Here is a 7,951-nt window from a genome sequence, read left to right on the forward strand (position 1 = left end):
CTAGCTAATAAGAGCACAAAGGGTCATTTCCTGTAACTAGGCGGTTATGGTTCATCACACATCACTGATTAAAATAAATAAATAAATAACTTGACAGTCATAGTGTGTAAAAAGAAAACTAAAATGAACATTTCAAGACTCAAATCCCTTCAGACATCCTTCTTTTTAAACATAGGGAAGTCCAATGGCTACATCACTAGGGAAGGACTTCGGACACCCAGTTTCAACTTTTCAATCTGAAACAGGCTGAAGATGCGAGTTTGGACAGTTCACATAGGTCAGGCTTTTCCAGGGACATAACCCTAGTGAAATCACTGAGAGTTAAATTTCTGAGTATCTCTGAAGATTTGGCTCCAGGTATCTCAAAAAATCACAAATGCTCTTTAGCGGGAAAGTTTTATGATCTGCGCTTTGGTACCACTGAAGTGACCAGAAGGATGGAGAATGAATCCATGTCTCAAGAATTATTTTCATATACTCATTAAGCTGGTAGGAGACAGCACCATGAGCAAGGTAGGAAGCAGTGAGGCCAGGCATTGCCCTAACCACCAAAGGACCCACCACATCTTGAGGAATGAGGATCCAGAGAACCACAGGGCAGTCAAACTCACCTCAATCTCTGGGAAGCCAACAGAACTAATACTGGAAACCAATCGGAGGCAGTCAGAATGGATTCAGCAAGGTAAAGTCATATTTGACCAACCTGATAAGCTTTTATACTGCAGTGACCAGCCTGGTGCATGAGGGGAGAGCAGTGGATATTGCCTTCCTGGACTTGAGTGCGGCCTTTGACACTGTCTCCCCTAAGACCCTCATAGTTGAAGTACCAATGAGGTGGATCAGAAGACGGTAGTGATCAGCAGTGAAAAGTTTAGTTGGAGGCCTGAAACAAGGGGTCAATACTGAGTCCAGTCTTGTTTAATGTCATTATTAATGACTTAGATGATGGGACAGAGTGTACTCTCAGCAAGTTCATAGATGACACAAAACTGGGAGGACTAACTGACTTACCAGAGGGTTGAGCTGCCATCCAGAGGGACCTCGCTCAAGAGGCTGGAGAAATGGTCTGGCAGGAACTTCATAAAGTTCAACAAGAAGTGCGAAGTCCTGCACCTGGGAAGGAACAACACCAGGCACCAGGGCATGCTGGGGGCCACCCAAGCAGAAAGCAGCTCTGCAGAAAAGGAGGCCTGGTGAACACGAAGTTAAGCATGAGCCAGCACTGTACCCTTTTTGCAAAGAAGGTTAAAGGTATTGTTGTATGAATTAGGCAAAGTATTGCTGGTAGGTCAAAGGAGGCGATCCTTCCCCTCTGCTTGGCACTTGTGAGGCCACAATTGAAGTCCTGTGTCCAGTTATGGGCCCCTCTCATTACAAGAGGGATCTGCACATACTGGAAAGAATCCAGCACAGGGCCACAAACATGATTAAGGGTCTGGAGCATCTCTCCTATAAGGAAAGGCTGAGAGAGCTGGGACTGTTCATGTGAGAGAAGAGAAGGCTCAAGATGTTGGAAGGGTCTCATCCATGTCTATAAATACCTGAAGGGAGGGTGAAGAGGACAGAGACAGGCTCTTTGCAGTGGTGCCCAGTGACAGGACAAGAGGCATTGGGCACAAACTGGAGCACAGGAGGTTCCCTCTGAACACCAGACTGCACTTCCGTGCTGTGTAAGTCTGCCCAGAGAGGCTGTGGGGTCTCCTCCTTGGAGATCTTCAAAACCCTCCTAGATATATGCCTGAGCACCCTGCTCTGGGTGTTCCTGCTTGAGCTGGGGGATGGACCAGATGCCCTCCAGAGGTCCCTTCCCACCTCAACCATTCTGTGACCCTGTGATAGCCATAGCCCTTGATCTGTGGCAATAGGAGTGGGCTGAGATGGAGCCAGGAAGTCCGATGAGCAAAGTGAGAATGTGAAACACAAGGTTGGGTACCAGCACATCTACATCACAGCTCCAGTAAGAGGCAAACACAGAGGTTAGAGATGAAATGCACCTCTTGTTGTTTGTGATGGCTCTAGCAGAGGCATCCCAACAGGCTTTCTTGCATTACATTTTTTTTTGCATCTCAGCACAGGTGCAGGTTATGTGGCTGTTCCATATTGGAACCTATTTGAAGGCAGGGAGGTAAGATTCCAGGGAAGGATGTGAGGGAAGAGATTGCAAAGATGGCTATTGTGCATAGGAGTACAAACACATTAAATATTATCTGGGGAGTAATAAGGATAATATATAATAAAATAATAATGTTAATAATAAAAGCACTGCCTGTTGTCGGCATCCTTCTCTTATCTACTGTTTAGGGTGATCTTGACTAAGTACAGAACTAGTTCCCTTGGTACTGCCTAGGTATATCTCTTTCTCATAATTCTGTATTATTCCAGTATTGCTGTGCTTGGAGCAGAGGGTTGTTTTGTCAAGCTGCATGTAGTGCCAAAAAAAAAAAAGTAATTAACAAGGCTTAAAAAGTGGACTAAATCAAATAGAATAGAAAATATTCTTGGCATAAAAATAATTCCATATCTGAAATCTTATATACAGAATTTCAGCCCAGAAAGGTTTTAGTTTACTTGCCAAACTGACGTTATGTGTATGTAATACGATACAGAAATAATTTCTACACAAAATGCAATGAGGAAGGTTTCTATTGAGGAGTTTAATAAAAAAAATTACCCGTCAGAGAATATATCTCACCTTGAAAGCCTTTATCATTCCTTACTTATGCTTTTGATATGCAACTCGGTAAAGTAATGTTAGATTCCTAATTTTTTAAGGTGTAAGTCCTAGGCAGATAGTGCAAAAAGAAAGATGTGGAGCAGAGCCATATTTCTTTGTAATAGTCTAGTCTTTACCTGTTAATGCCACCCTGCTAGGCAGGCTCCATCCAGCTACCTTTTCAACATGACCAGACTTGATGAGTGTTTTCCAGGAGGGTGGACCCCTTATGCAAGGAAGAACAAACATTCAGCTAATTGAAGGAAAGTAACATTTCTGTTACTCGCGAGAAGAGGAGGGCAGGCCTGGGGTGGAGTTGTGCCTATAATCACAGCAACTGGCTCAGACCGTTGACAGCATACACAGCACAGAGCAAGTGGCATGGAATCAGCAGGATCAAGCAGACAAATAATAAAGAGTGGGTAAGTGGGAATGCAGCCCAGAATCACAAAAGAGATTATAGTAACACATCACAATTGAGGTAAATCAGATATGTGCAGGAGGAAGCTCAGCTTATTCAAGTGTGAATACGAAAAAGATCATTTTGCTGTTTCATGTCTAAGGCTGCTGCACAGACAACGCACATTTCTTTGGTTGTCATGCATACCTGTCAGTTTCTGAGTGCTTTATTCTCATTGCTGTGGGTGCAGCAATAGGAGATAGAGTATTAGCAGGCATTATGCAATTATCTTCACTCAGGTGCCGTGTGTGGAGTGCCCACCTCTCCAGTGGATGCTGGGCTCCCTGTCCCATCAGCCTATCAATCATACCACATGGGGGTTGCATCCTCCAAGTATCTCAAAAGGCTGAAAACTGGAAATGCACGAACTGGAAGACAGTGAGAATTTTTTCAGTTTAGCCTAGGTAAAATTATGCCTTCCCTGCCTGAAGAGAAAAAAGTGACAGCTTACATTTCTCTTTCCACTGGGAATGAGTGGAGGGAGAAAGGGTAAAAATTGTCCTGGCTTTAATTTTCTTGATCTCCACAAAGCGAGTTATCTTACATGTGATTTTTCTAGGCATGTCTTCTTTTACTCCTGAAAATTTTGCTCAGGAAGATTTAAGGTCTTCATCACTTTGTCCACAATTGCTCCATGTCTGGTAGCCTAACAAGTCAATCAGAGTGTGTGCAGACTGATAATGTGTGAAGTTTCCAAATGTCTAACCAAGTCAGAACTGCATGTCTGCTCTGTGGTGTGGCCATCTGCCATGAACACAAAAATTATGGAAATCGACACTGCAGTAACTGCAGCAGATTCAGAAAACATCAGGTTTGCTTCAATATTTTGTCAGTGGTGAGCAAAAACAACACAGGGCATGCCCTGTAGGTCTGGTGCTTCTGCAGGAGAGCAGTTCATGGGCACTGCACCACGTGTGACTGTTTCTGGGTGAGTGGTGTAAGCACTTTATTTGCAGAGCTCTTATCTTCGGAAACCACACAGCCTTTCTGCAGGATGTGGGCAGTTTCATTGACTGGGGAATTCCATTAATAGCTGACCTATCTCAGCAGTAATTCAGAGATACGAGAGATGATAAAGACCTATTTCTGCATTTTGGCTTACCCCACTGTAAAGGCAGGGTTAATCCCTATTGTACAACCCCTGCAGTTCCGCCTGTCCTGCTTTATTTGTCTCAATCAATAGGAATTCCATTATACCTGGGGTAGTGCTCCATTGCGTGAAGCATTACCCTTCCAGGAGTTTATTCAGACACTTGGCTTAGATTTTCCTTTCTTAATTTTAATCTCAATACTTTTGGCTATTCTCCTTTACGCTACCTGAGATATCTCTTTTCTGTCCTTAGTTTTCATATCCTTCAGCTATTTGTTAATGGTTATCTTGATGCCTTTTAAGCATTCCACAGCCAGGCCATGTTTATTTAAATCTTTTCATCTTTCTTCATAAGCCAGTGCCTCCAGCCCACTTTAATCATATCAGTGGCTTTGCACTGACCTCTCTCCAATTTACAGCTCTTCTCAATAATGAGTCTCAGGGCTAAACACAATTTTCTGTGAACAGCCACACACTGTAGAGAAACAATTTTACCTGGGATTTCAAGTGTGATGTATATGCAGCTGCAAACTATATTTTTTCTCTGGAGTTTTGCATTGGAAATTCTGTTTGCTATCAAGATTACCTAATTTCCTATGAGGTGCCCATTGTTATGTTTTTGTCCTAATATCCATAAAAATAATAAATGGGAAAAATGATTTGAATGAATGTAGAGATCAAGGGCACATGGAACACTCTTCTGAATGATGTGGAAATGCATGGAGGATTTTTGTATTTTCGCTCAAGATGTCAGAAATATGGGCATGGTTACTATGAGACTCAGTGAATATGTACTGCATAGGAGAGCTGAATATGCACAATGACTCCATGCCTTGTAGTTCTTTGTTTTATGAAACGTCATCAAAACTGGTGATCTGGATTAGAATCCATGCTTGTGTCAGTGGTAATGGGAGAAACTGGTGCCGCCTTAATAACTTCACTTTTTCCCTTTTCCTGGCCCCCGAAGCTATTCCAGAAGTTACCTTACAAAAGGGTTTCAAAGTGAGTATCAGCAACGTCTCTTTAATGTGACAAAAAAAAAGCCAGCAGAGGGTAGCAAATCAGTAAAATGGGCAAGAGCCATAGAAGGTTCATTTTGAGATTGTCTTCATTTAAGGGCATATGTGGAGCATGAACTCCAAGGGTGTTTTGTGAAACAGAAAAATGTTTGCTGCAGCTAAGAACATGTCAGTGATGTGCAGATTTTTGTTCAGAAGGACATCAGCACTGGAGGTGGAGTGAATGAAGATGTAGTAGAAGCCTGACTTATCACTTCCTGAGTGCTTTGTTGTTATTGTGAGCTTGAATTTTCTAATATTTCTGTCTTTCTTCATAGTGCTTGCTTCTTGTCTAGATTCTCTCAAGTTCATGGCCAAACTATGTGAAATTTGTAATAGGAAAAGAACTGACTGTGGCAAAAGTGGGTGAGTGGAGAACAAATCATACTCTGCACACTTCAGGCAGGAGTATAAGGAAGAAATACAGTACCCCTTAAAAGTCATATTAAAACACATTCATTGCTAACACAGTTTAGCAGCACGCCTGTTATTTTTAACGGATTTTTTCTATAGTTCAGCTACTGCAATGATCTCTCTGTATAACTTTTCATCAGAAGTGCATATTTCTCTTGCATACGAAATAGTCTTGTAAAATGACTAAAATGTAGACATACAAATTACGGATGCTCTCATGATGTGATGAAATATATTCCCACAAATTTTTGTTGTTGTTTTTTAAGCAAATTACCATCAGTGGCTCATACAAAATATGTTCCTGAATATGTAAACAATTACATGGGTGTTTAGCACCCATGAATATGTGAGTACACCTGGTTTGAGTCATTCAGTCACAGATGAAGTCCTACAGGAAGTTTTAGGGGCTTACTAGCTTTTTTTCAAAGTGGAATGCATAATAATCAGTATTTCATCTAGACTTGCTGAATATTTCATCCCTTATTTGTCTACATATTTGGCACATCTCTCAGTGGAAATCACATGATAACCCAAAGCATAAAAACACAAGTATTACCACCGATTTACTTAGTGTTAAAAAGGATATGACTGAAAGGAAAACGGAGACTGGATGTTTACTAGGTAAGTGTTAGCAACACAGGCTATCCTTTGATCTAGTTTTCATCTCTATGGGTAACTACATGGAGCAACTGGGTATGACAAAAAGGCCTTTAGAAATGTCACACTAACTTGAATGTTATAAATCGAAATAGTAACTCATATTTTTTGGTTCTCACCTCTGTTTGACTAATGATTCACATGAATAATCAGTATTCAGTCTAGTGGTTTTTCTATGGCTCAGTTTTTAGACTAAAAGAGTGTGTCTTTTCTCTCCTTAAATATATGTATGTTTATCCACGATGACTTAGCCATGAGTAGAAATCTAATGTGGAAAATACTATCATAAAACATTAAGTTTTCCTTTAAGTAAGTCTGGCTTTTGGAGGAAGTCTTCATTTTGTATGTGATTCCACTGCAATTAATGAAGCTTCAGATTCTAACCAGGATATAAATGGATGTCTGATTGCTTATGTATTCAGAACAGTTATTTCTAATTTAAAATACAGAACCTAATTATGCCAATTCCTTCATTTTGGGAGCCTTTGCTCTTCCATTTTGCCATTCATCATTTTCTTTCAAGTTACTGTAGATACAGAGAGAGAGATGGTGAATTTATTTTTTTTATGTTTCTTTAATGTATTTTGATAGGCAAGCAAAAAAAAAAAATTCTAGCTACATCTATGTATAAAATAGTGTGGTTATATTTTCTACCACTTTGAGCTGGAAAAAAAAAAAAAAAAGATACATGTAAATCAGTAGAACTTACATGATTTGATATTTAATTGAGAAAAAGCCAAAGTATCCAGAACTTTGATAGATAAAAAATGAAAGTCTCTTTGCAGAGTCAAAAAGTCAAGGGGTAACCACAAACAATTCAGAAACCCAGGCAGATAATGAAAGATGGATAGTCACTTAGTTACAACCTTTGATCTTTTCTGATCTTCACCTCCTGCTTGTTGGGTGATATAGCCTTAACATTGCTTTAAGGCTGTGACCTCTCTTGCAAAGGTCTTTAGGCTTCTGAAGTTATGTTGGTATCTAGTGGAAGTCCTTTAAAGGTAGCTGAACAGTATGTAGTTTTCATAGACAATTTTGGACGCTTCTTAGTAATGTTTCTAGTAATCTGAACAAATCTGAAAATTGGTCATACAGAAGTTGCTAAAAACGCTGGAGTATCCTGTGAGCTTTTGATAAAGTTTATGTTATGTAAATGCAATGACATAGATTTTATTCCAGAGGGTTAACCTGCATTTAGCAGGTTATTGTGAAGAATATCCTGATGTAGTCTTTGTTGTTGATGTTTGTTTTGTTTGGTTTTGTTTTTTTTTCCCCATTTAGTCTAACCTTAGTAGCCAAGTTCCAGTTTTGGTTGTAGGTGTAAAACAGAACAACCTCAATGGACACAAGGCCTCAGTTCTTTCCCACCAGCTGTAAACAGCATATAAGCATCAGAAAAGCTTTTTTTTTTTTTTTTTTTTTTTTTTTTCCCAAATATAGCAGCATACCGGCTTTTGTTGTCAGGTCACCTCAGCTGTAACTGTCCATAATTACAGCCCTGGACTAGTATGTGCAGATTTCCTTTCAGAGCCCCACAACAAAACTGTAAAAAGTAAAGA

The sequence above is a fragment of the Oxyura jamaicensis genome, chromosome Z (assembly GCF_011077185.1).
Source record: "Oxyura jamaicensis isolate SHBP4307 breed ruddy duck chromosome Z, BPBGC_Ojam_1.0, whole genome shotgun sequence".
Lineage (NCBI taxonomy): Eukaryota > Metazoa > Chordata > Aves > Anseriformes > Anatidae > Oxyura > Oxyura jamaicensis.